At 24.8% G+C, this 12,900-nt stretch overlaps 1 non-coding gene and 1 pseudogene across 1 annotated transcript; one reads left to right on the top strand and one right to left on the bottom strand.

Moving 5' to 3' along the window:
* Positions 1–4,014, top strand: part of LOC148772246 (putative serine/threonine-protein kinase PBL7) — a 62,669-nt pseudogene extending 58,655 nt beyond the window's left edge.
* Positions 4,015–4,885: 871 nt separating this feature from the next.
* TRNAK-CUU (transfer RNA lysine (anticodon CUU)) lies at positions 4,886–4,958 on the bottom strand. Its single transcript has one exon. It is a non-coding gene; the product is annotated as a tRNA-Lys (tRNA).
* Between the last annotated feature and the right edge of the window lie 7,942 nt (positions 4,959–12,900).

Genomic DNA, 12,900 nt, shown 5'->3' with positions numbered 1-12,900 from the left:
TCTAGTTTTTCTCTCTTCTCTGTTTCCTCTCCTCTGTTTTCTTCTTTTTTCTTTCTTTGTTTTCTCCGGCAATCTTCTCCATGTTGCTGCCGTCGCCACCGCCAGAAGATGGAGAAAGAAATAAGAGGAAGCACTCGTCGTCTGCGTGTGGAGGAGAAACACTCTTCTTTCTCAACAGCCCGTTCCACCCTGTCGGCGTGTGGAGGAAGAAGCACAGGAACAGGCTGTTGAGAAAGAAGAGGAAGCACTCGTCGTCTGAGGAGAATCAACTAAAATTGTAGATGAAGGTATTTGTTGTTGTGGACATTGAAATTCTGATTGTGTTTTTTTTATATGAATTATTTATTTTATTTATTTTATTCTTGTTAAGGATTGGTTGAATTGTGTGCTGCAACGGTGTGGTGACGATGGTGAGGCAGATTTAGGGTTTTGTTGGTGGATCAGGTGGAGAACGGCGTGTGTAGAGAAATTCGCGCAGACTGGAATCTTAATCGATACATGGTTAATAGTCGATTAAGCTAATCGACTATGCTCTGGTAGTCGATTAAGGTTGATCGACTCCAATTTTTTTTAATTTTTTTCGGATTTTTTGTTCATTGATTGCAATTGTATAAATCTTTTATAGTGTTTGTATATTTTTTTTTGTTTTTGTAATATATAGTTGATTTTGCATTTTTTCGCAATTGTGACTTGTTATTTTTAGTAGCAGATTCTTAATCGACTATGATTCACATCATAGTCGATTAATATGCTTCAATGACTCAACTTTTTATTTTTTTATTTGGATTTTTTGTTTATTGATTCCAATTGTATAAATCAATTATAATGTTTGTACATTATTTGTTTTTGTAAAAATATAATTGAGTTTGCATTTTTGTAGTTGTGATTTGTTATTTTTAATAGTCGGATCCTTAATCGACTATAGTTCATCTTAGTCGATTTAATATACTTGATAGAGAAAAAAAGTTAAAAAAAAAAAGAAAAAATTAAAAAAAATAATTGAATTAAAAAAAAAAATAATAATAATAATAATAATAATAATAATTAAAAAAAACGCGGCTGGGTTATGGGCGGATAATGCTGATGAAGGGCAAAAAAAAGGACATAATTGAAAAAATGAGTGATTGAAATTAGGAGTGGGTTTTTCTCAAATGGTGCAAAATAGTTTGTGCCACTCCCTATTAAAAAATGTATTGAGGGCTCATATCAAAGAGCCCCAAAATATATATTCATTGCACTAGAGACAACAAACGCCAACTAATGGTATTTTTGTCCATTTTATTTCACATATTCTTTTCATTTTCGATGAATCATGAAATTAATAAATTGCATATGAAGAAGTAATGTTGCTTCGCATGAGTTGCTGAAAAGTCATCCAGGCATGGTCAAATTGTATAGATATTGTGAGGATGATGATGATAATCTTGGTGTTGTTTATGAACTCGACCCTTTTGACTCGGTTCTTAACCTCGTTACTAAAGGTTTCGATTTTTCATATTTTATTTAAATTTACTAAATAGCAACTTGTGCATAAATTTTAATATGCACGATTTGGTTTTTTTTCTTCTGTAGATTGTTTCACTTTGCTGCAAAGAATCAAAGTCGCACTCGGCTTTGCGTCCCTCCTCAAATTTCTACACGCTCGAAAGGGTTCGTTTTACAAACCTTTCATAATCCGCATCCTCGAATGTGCTCATATAGTGGTCGACAAGGTATGTTTGTATTAAGTTTTTTGAATTAAAATATCCTAATGCGAACGAGTGCAAGCAGTAATTAAGTTGGTTTTTTTGTTTCGTATGCAGGACTATAATCCTAAATTGTGTGATTTTGGTTTAATCAGTGGAGGAATTTTCCAGGACAGGACAGTATATAAAAGATACCATGTTGCATTGATGTTGGTTCACTTTACAAAGGTAATTCGACTTTAGTATTTCATTGACAATCATATCTTCGATTAATTTCATTCGTATAATAATATGGAAAACGAGTTCCTAGTTATCTGATAAAAGCTATTGATGCTGTTAAATTAGTTTCAAGTGTTAGTAGCCTAATCCTGTTTCACTAGATTGAGGAATGCGATTTATACATTATTATAAAGGGGAAATTTGCTAGACACTCCTTATTTTGGACTTATATAGGTAGAGATCCTAGTTGCTAGATGAATATAGGCATAGGTCATTTGACCAAAAAAAATTAATATAAATAAAATAAAATAATTAGTATATAGACATACACACCCCCAATTAATAAGAAAACAAATCTCATATATCAGTCAATCTCTCTCCAATCTCACGTTTCTCTCACCCTATATTTAATTCTCAATCTCTCTCTCTCTATGTCACGCGTCTCTCACTCTCGTTCTTCTATATTTTTCTTTTCTTTTTCTTTATTTTTTTTTTCTTATGAAGAAATATTATAGAGAAGGAAAATACAAATAAAAATTAGATTATGAGATGATTTCTTGGTGAAATTATTAAGGAAGACAACAAATATCCCCTCCCCCCTCCAAAAAAAAAATCATAAATTCAAAGCCCTAGCCAAAATTAGCATTGAGTTTTCCGTATGTAGAACCTCTATCGTTTGTTGTTAGCAATTTATGTTCGCAGGTTAACTTCGTTTGTTGTTTGAAGAATTGCATTGGGTGTTGAGATTCGATTCCTCTGGTTTACAATTTGTAAGGTATGTTTTAAGTTACATTTATACAAACATTTCGTGTAATTTTTTGGTTAATGTTTTTTAATGATAGTGATTTTTTTTCATTTTGTTGTTTGCATTTGATGAAGTCATCAGTAGTTTATTGCTTGCGATTGAGTTTTTTTTTTACAGTTTGCTGTTTGCATTTGGCAAAGTCATAGGTAGTCTTTTGTTTGCAATTCAATAATGAAAATTCTGAAGAAAAAAAATCAGTTTGTTATTTGCATTTGGCGAAATCATATGTATTTTGTTGTTTGCAATTCAATAATACAAATTCTAAATTTCAGTTTGCTATTTGCAGTTAACAGAGTGAGTCGGAGTTCACGGAGTCCTAGGCGGTGGTGGCGTTTTTAGAGTATGAGTTTTTAAAATATATAGTATATTTTTTTTAATTAATTAATTTATTAGTTAACATTTGGAAGAGAGATGTTTGGGAATTTGTTTTGATAGGGAGATTTTTTATGATTTGACTTAAGGGTATTTCTGCGTTACTATATATTATTAATTTATTAAAATATGGAAACTTTAACTTGGATTTATACACATAAATTATAATATGGAGGGACCTATAGCAAATTGCCCCTATTATAAATTGGTTGGGGATGTGATAAATGTCGTTTCAGTTTTAATAACACCGTTTCGATTTGAAACATTAATTTCACCATTATTTACTCAAAATTTGGCAAAAGCTCAAAACACATAATGTGTATTTCTTTGAGTTACCTTTCTAATCTATTTTGAATCTCCAAGATTAGACGTTCGGTGAGAAAGATATGCATGAATCAATGAACATTGCCCACAACTTTGATGTTTTGAGTTATCTAAAATTCAAAATGCAACTTATTCATACATAACTTTGTCATCCGACATCCAATCTAGCTGATTCAATGGACTGCAATTTTTGAGCTTGGAATTTTGCCAAAATCGAATTAAAAAAGGGTCAAAATCACGTTCGAAGTCAAAACGGTATTTGTAAAATTGGAACGAACATTTAACATTTCAGATTGGTAAATCATTCGAAATGCCCTTTTACAGTATTTCTTTCCTATTCAGCTGAAAAACGAGCCAAATAAAGCAAAGTGTGTTTCCATTTGCTTGCTTGCAGGTGTATCTTCGGAAATACAAGATGTGTTTGCATTTGGGGTTATACTTCTCAACATGATCTCAAAGAGAGCTTATGACCTCGAAAAGAGTCTAAAACATGTAGAAGAAATTTACGATTGGGCCTGTGACGAATATAAGGCATTCAATAAGGACTTGATGAAACAAGTGAGAGTGAGTGGAAAGGTATCAAGTTTTCAGTTGTCCACCAAAGCCTAATTACGGATGCTGATTTTGGGCGCCACGACCAGGAGAAAATATCGGAGGTGGTAATTGATTGTACTAGATCAGCCCTTCTGTTTACGATAAAATATTACGTTTATAAAAAAAATTATACAGAAAAATTTATATGGCTTAGAAAAAACTACTTTTAGGTCAAATTAATTTAAGATTGTGTGATGATTTAGTTGAGGGACTTAGAAGTAGGGCTGTGCATGGATCGGTTTTAACCATCAACCAACCCATTTTCGACCCACAATTTGTGATGGTTAATTAACCATCAACCGACCCATTTAAGTTGGGTCGATAATGTCAACCAACCCATGTATAGTTGGGTCGATAATGGTTTCTAATATGCTAAAAAGTTGGTTAGTCGGTTAATATCGGCCAACCAACTTTATTCATTAATTTATTATTTATTAATTTTAATTAAAATATTTAATATTTTAATTTCAAATTTCTATTTTATATCACATTTATTAAATTGTTTAATATTGACCAAAATCCTAAAAGCAATAAATCTAACCTAATTATCTAATTTGAATTATTTTAATTTTAAGACATACAGTCTAAATATTTGGACAATTATTTTTTGTTGAACTATTTATGTTTAATTGCAATATATCAACCCATTAAATTGGTTTTCAACCATCACCCAACCCATGTAAGTTGGGTCGATAACGGTTTCCAATATTTTCCAAAGTTGGTTGGATGGGTTGGGTTGGTTTTATGCCTGGTTTTTAACCAAACCAACCAATGCAACGGTTTCCAATATTTTCCAAAGTTGGTTGGATGGGTTGGGTTGGTTTTATGCCTGGTTTTTAACCAAACCAACCAACGCACGGGCCATAAAAAATTAAATGAGATTATTCGCCCACCGTGGGGCTCGAACCCACGACCACAAGGTTAAGAGCCTTGCGCTCTACCAACTGAGCTAGACGGGCAACATTTACACTTATATTCGATCGGCTATTTGATATTTCCAAATAAAAAACGAAGCATTTAAACGACTGATTTATTCTTATAAACGGAGGGGGTAAATCTGTAAGAGATATAAATAGTGTTTAGCTAAGTTTATAAGCTGTTAAAAAAAATTGTTAAGATAACTTTATAAGATGTTTAAGAACTTATAAACTGTTTGGAAATGTTTGATAATTATTTTAAAAAGATCTTAAATTTTTTTTTTTAATAAGAAGGGTGAGCATTTACAATCATTTTTTAATTTGTACATCTACCCCACTTTTTTATTTAAGACCTTGTAATAAGTAAAAATATGTTACAACCTCATTATCCAAACAACTTAATATTTTTTTATAAAAGTAAGGGGAATTGAATTTAAAATAGTTTGTCAACTTTCTAAACAACTTATTAGTTGTTTAGAATAAGCTTACCCAAATGGGCTCTTAGAGGGTGTTTGGCTAAGCTTATAAGATGTTAAAAGGAGCTTATAAGATGTTTTAGAGCTTATAAGCTCTTTCAAAGTGTTTGGTAAATTTTTAAAAAAAGATCTTAATTTTTTTAAAAATAAGCTGTTGGAGACCAAATAAGATCTTTTTAAATAAGTACCTCTACCCCACCTTTTTTTTAAAGATCTTATCATGAGTAAAAATAGAAAATAAGCTCATTATCCAAACACTCTAAAAATTAATCATAGAAATAAGATGTAACAATTTATCAGCTCTAAAAACATCTTATCAGATGTAAGAGCTTATCAGCTGTTTAAAATAAGCTTAGCCAAACACCCTCTTAATCAAATGAAACGTAGTGTTTTATGCGTAGCTAATTAGAGCCTCCACATTTGTGAGTAAGTTTTTAATTATGTATTCGTCATCAAAATGCCCCCTCTTCATTGAACTTCGAAAGAATAAGGTATATGTTGTTCTTCTTGAATTACTATTGCCATAACTCTTTTTTTTATGTGCGTGTGATACTCAAATAAACGAAGAACATTGACAACCAATTCAAAATAGGGCAACACAATTAAGACTGAATGCAAAACGATAGACTTATTTTTTTTTCTATCATCAATACTAATTCGTATTCTTAGATAAACAAATAATAATAATAATAATAATAATAATAATAATAATAATAATAATAATAATAATAATAATAATAATAATAATAATAATAATAATAATAATAATAATAATAATAATAATAATAATAATAATAATAATAATAATAATAATAATAATAATAATAATAATTATAATAATAATAATAATAATAATAATAATAATAATAATAATAATAATAATAATAATAAATAATAATAATAATAATAATAATAATAATAATAATATAATAATAATAATAATAATAATAATAATAATAATAATAATAATAATAATAATAATAATAATAATAATAATAATAATAATAATAATAATAATAATAATAATAATAATAATAATAATAATAATAATAATAATAATAATAATAATAATAATAATAATAATAATAATAATAATAATAATAATAATAATAATAATAATAATAATAATAATAATAATAATAATAATAATAATAATAATAATAATAATAATAATAATAATAATAATAATAATAATAATAATAATAATAATAATAATAATAATAATAATAATAATAATAATAATAATAATAATAATAATAATAATAATAATAATAATAATAATAATAATAATAATAATAATAATAATAATAATAATAATAATAATAATAATAATAATAATAATAATAATAATAATAATAATAATAATAATAATAATAATAATAATAATAATAATAATAATAATAATAATAATAATAATAATAATAATAATAATAATAATAATAATAATAATAATAATAATAATAATAATAATAATAATAATAATAATAATAATAATAATAATAATAATAATAATAATAATAATAATAATAATAATAATAATAATAATAATAATAATAATAATAATAATAATAATAATAATAATAATAATAATAATAATAATAATAATAATAATAATAATAACAATAATAATAACAATAATAATAATAACAATAACAACAATAATAATAATAATAATAATAATAATAATAATAATAACAATAATAACAATAACAACAATAACAATAACAACAATAACAATAACAACAATAACAATAATAATAATAATAATAATAATAATAATAATAATAATAATAATAATAATAATAATAATAATAATAATAATAATAATAATAATAATAATAATAATAATAATAATAATAATAATAATAATAATAATAATAATAATAATAATAATAATAATAATAATAATAATAATAATAATAATAATAATAATAATAATAATAATAATAATAATAATAATAATAATAATAATAATAATAATAATAATAATAATAATAATAATAATAATAATAATAATAATAATAATAATAATAATAATAATAATAATAATAATAATAATAATAATAATAATAATAATAATAATAATAATAATAATAATAATAATAATAATAATAATAATAACAATAACAATAATAATAACAATAACAATAACAATAACAATAACAATAACAATAACAACAATAATAACAATAATAACAATAATAACAATAACAACAATAACAATAACAATAATAATAATAATAATAATAATAATAATAATAATAATAATAATAATAATAATAATAATAATAATAATAATAATAATAATAATAATAATAATAATAATAATAATAATAATAATAATAATAATAATAATAATAATAATAATAATAATAATAATAATAATAATAATAATAATAATAATAATAATAATAATAATAATAATAATAATAATAATAATAATAATAATAATAATAATAATAATAATAATAATAATAATAATAATAATAATAATAATAATAATAATAATAATAATAATAATAATAATAATAATAATAATAATAATAATAATAATAATAATAATAATAATAATAATAATAATAATAATAATAATAATAATAATAATAATAATAATAATAATAATAATAATAATAATAATAATAATAATAATAATAATAATAATAATAATAATAATAATAATAATAATAATAATAATAATAATAATAATAATAATAATAATAATAATAATAATAATAATAATAATAATAATAATAATAATAATAATAATAATAATAATAATAATAATAATAATAATAATAATAATAATAATAATAATAATAATAATAATAATAATAATAATAATAATAATAATAATAATAATAATAATAATAATAATAATAATAATAATAATAATAATAATAATAATAATAATAATAATAATAATAATAATAATAATAATAATAATAATAATAATAATAATAATAATAATAATAATAATAATAATAATAATAATAATAATAATAATAATAATAATAATAATAATAATAATAATAATAATAATAATAATAATAATAATAATAATAATAATAATAATAATAATAATAATAATAATAATAATAATAATAATAATAATAATAATAATAATAATAATAATAATAATAATAATAATAATAATAATAATAATAATAATAATAATAATAATAATAATAATAATAATAATAATAATAATAATAATAATAATAATAATAATAATAATAATAATAATAATAATAATAATAATAATAATAATAATAATAATAATAATAATAATAATAATAATAATAATAATAATAATAATAATAATAATAATAATAATAATAATAATAATAATAATAATAATAATAATAATAATAATAATAATAATAATAATAATAATAATAATAATAATAATAATAATAATAATAATAATAATAATAATAATAATAATAATAATAATAATAATAATAATAATAATAATAATAATAATAATAATAATAATAATAATAATAATAATAATAATAATAATAATAATAATAATAATAATAATAATAATAATAATAATAATAATAATAATAATAATAATAATAATATAACATGCACAATTTCTAGCAACAACAAAATATTTTGATTTTGGTATATATTATCTTGCCTAAATCTACTAATGCATTAATAGTTCACACGAAATGATGGGATGGAATTTTCAATTTCCACCGGCTCCGGGTCGAAAAGTTTTGATTATGTAACAATTATTTTATTTCAATATTGCCGATATTTTTTGAGTTGGAATTGGAGTTATATAAAAATAAATTAAATATTTTATCATATTTCCGATTCATATATCTATATATATATATATATATATATATATATATATATATATATATATATATATATATATATATATATATATATATATATATATAGGGTTTTTTGCAGAAACTACCCCCTGTGTAATCTCGAATAGCTGAAGAACCCCTCGTGTTAAAAATATTAGCACAAAACCCCCTGTGAAAAATAGTCAAAGCTAAAAAGGACCCTACGAGCTCGATGTGTTATACACTCGCGCTTTGTGCGACTGGGCCTCGTATTTTGGAACTAGAAAGACCTAAATACCCTTTAAATCAATTTTTGAAATTTATAAATTTATCCAAAATATTTTTCATAAGCTCAAAATGAAGGTTTCAAAATTTTCAATTCAATCCCTAATAATTTCAGAAAATCCCTCTCTCCAAATTGCAATTTTCATAGTTTCTCTAAACTTCAGCTTCTTCCCCTCTTCCTTCAGATATGCTCCTCGCCAAGTAAAAAAAAAAAAACTAAGAAACAATAACCAACGATTCATCTTCCAGCCCGTTTGCAAAAGAAGAAAAAACAACAAAAGTTGCTTTCTCCATCTAAACCAACCGGAAGACAAAGGCACTTCACGCACAAAAAACACAGGCCCTAGCACAACACACACACGCACAAAACGTAACTCGGTCCAAAACCTTATACATGAGATATGAAAGAACCTATCAAACGTAAAGCATAATCTTTATTTGGGGTGTGAAGGCAGGTGGTGATGCGGCGGTGGTGCGGCGGTGGTGCGGCCGTGGTGTGGCCGTGGTAGTGGTGGTCATGCGACGGAGGAGGGCTCGATGGAAGAATTGGGTTCCGAGAGGAAGACGATGGCCTGGGTGATATTTTTTTTTTCATTCTTTTTTTCCCTTTTTGCATTTATTTATTTAATTCAAACATAAATTATTAAAAAATATGAGGGTTAGTTTCGTCATTTCACATAAGTCAACTGCTAATTTTGGTATAAGGGCCGGTGTGCTTTGTCAAAAATAATATGGGGGGGTCTATGCTAATATTTTTAACATGAGGGGGTTTTTAGCCATTCAAAATTTCACAGGGAGGTCTACGCAATTATATATATATATATATAAATAAAAAATAAATTAAATATTTAATCATATTTTTACCGTATCAGCATGTTCCGGATGCATTTCCTTTGATATTTCTCAAATAAAAAAAAAAAAGCCAGTGTCGACTTTACCATTTTAAGGCTTTAGAATGTTGTGATTTGGAAATAGGTATCTAGTGCAATTGTTATCATTATAGTTATTTTTATCACATGAGTAGTTGTAGTTTTATGATTTTATGAAAGTGGTTCTTATATTTTCAAAATTTGTGAAAGTTTCTGAATTTCTTGTAAAATGTTCAAAATTATGTGATTTTCGAAATTTCCATAACTTTTGGAATTGTAATGAAGTTCTGATTTCGAAAATTTTAGACCTGAAATTGGAATTAGTTTTGTACTAACAAAAGAAAATGAAAATTTTCCGAAAAAATTGGACAATTAAGTCTGAATATCGGTCCCACGGAGAATATTAAATTATCTAATCATAGACGCTAAATTCTTTCAATTATGCTCAAGCCCACCCTACACAGTCGAAAGTTGATTAATGAAACTGAATTAAACTAAAACAATTTAAACAAGCAAAACCATGAAAGCCTAGGATTTTATTCTTCCCCCTATGTGATTAATAATTCCCCAATTTCTTCAATTATGCAAATTCTTAAATCGGATTACTAACCTGAGATGTTAAATTAATCATAACCCGCTTCCGCGTGTATTACGATTCTAATATTCTAGATTTAATTACTGTATCCCCACGCAATTAAATCTAGAAGACAGCACGAAGAACAAATCTTAATAAAAGCTACCTAAGAGATTGACTACATACATATGTTAATACTATAAAGGTTCTTCTACCCAAGTTCTCAGTATTAACTCGATATTCCGATTTATGCGATTAACAATAACAGAAAAGTACATAATGTGGTCAGTTTCATGCACTTAATAAAACAAGTAGAAGAAATAATCCGAAATTAAAACTTGCATAAAATCATGGAAAAGGGTTCATAAATCCCACATGAGGTTCAAAATAAAATCCTAGAAATGAAGAGCGTAAAAGCAAAAAGCGAAGCAAAAGATGACATAAGGGTTCAGGAGGGGGTCGATGGAGACTTGAGGCACCAACAACTTTTGTAATAAAACATATGTCGTTAATACAAAATTCAATGACCCAAAAGAGAAACAAAAGATTACAAACCGTCAACAAACAAAATTGACATGCAGAGTTGAAGTGTATTTCTTGGTATTAAAGTACACACTTTGATCTACGTGTTCATATAAACTTGCCAAGAATGAAAGATGAAACACAACAATACCGAGAATTGATAGAAGTATCTAAGAGTCATGAGTTTCTATTTTTTTTTTTAATAAACAGTGCCCTCAATAGAGGAAATAAGGACGAGCAGAGCGACGCCTTTATCAATACATGATTGATCGAAGTGAGAGAAGACACAATATAATGTCTAAGATTGAAGTAATGGTAGCATATATTGTAGGCTGGCCGAATAATAATTAAACGCATAAATTAGTTAACGATATAATGAAAAAAGGGTGCAAATAACGGATACAACAAATTACCTTCAAATACAAACATGACACATTATTATAATAAAAAAAAAAAGGAAAAATAAAAAAAAATAAAAAAATAAAAAAATAAAAAAAAAAAAAGAGAGAGAGGAAAAAAGAAAGGAAAGAAACAGGCTGCAAAATTAAACAAAAAGATGTCACGCGGAATAGATTAAATCCCTATTCCTCTATTTTTGTCGACTTAGACTGTGGAACTAAGGAAATTTAGAAATTACAACCTCTAATGTACTGAAAAAATGAATATTCGTGAAAACATGAAAACCTGAAAGGCAGGAGGATCGGAGAAAAACTGCAAGATTGTAGACTCAATTGCTCAACGTTTGCTTGTTTAAAGTCGAATTTGGATAAGTCGTCTAATAATGCATTAACACATACATTGATACATACTATCTGCATAAAAGAAGAAGAAATTCCATAAAAAAAGAAAAAAAAAATATAAGCAGTAGTAGATAAACAAAGATTTTATTTTCTCTTCACAAAATCGGAAATCTATTCCACGCAGCAGTAGTAAACAACAGAAAAGAAGAAGAAAAGAGAAATGTATGAAGAAACTGGCGGCGGCGGCGGCGGCAATGGGTGATGAGAGAAGGTGGATGTAAATTGACGGCGTCACCATCACCAGAATTTAGACAGAAGGAGAGAAGAAGTGGGACTACACATGTTTCAAATTTTAAATCTTGCAAAGTATACAACGTGGTAAAAGAATTAAGAAGGATATATTGATTGGGTGGGGTGAACGTTGGAAGTTTTGTACAATCGGTTTTCTTTCCTGAGGTGGTTTTACATAGAAGGTGGGAAGGTTGCTTTCACTATGTAATAAACCTACGTGTACAAAAATTGAGGAAAAAAATATGAAGAATAAAAACTTTTGGGTTTGATTTTTGGTATACAAAAAATAACCATATGTTTACAAATAGGCTGCGGCTATATGCAAGACTAATTCCACTTGTGCAAGACCAAATTAAAATTTTCAATGTATAAATACTATAATACCCTTATTTATTAAAAAAAAAAAATTCCAAAT

The sequence above is a fragment of the Erythranthe guttata genome, chromosome 2, assembly GCF_056151865.1.
Source record: "Erythranthe guttata isolate IM_541 chromosome 2, IM_541, whole genome shotgun sequence".
NCBI classification, from domain to species: Eukaryota; Viridiplantae; Streptophyta; class Magnoliopsida; order Lamiales; family Phrymaceae; genus Erythranthe; species Erythranthe guttata.
Note: the sequence above shows the minus strand (reverse complement) of the source record. Positions and strands in the feature narration are given on the sequence as shown.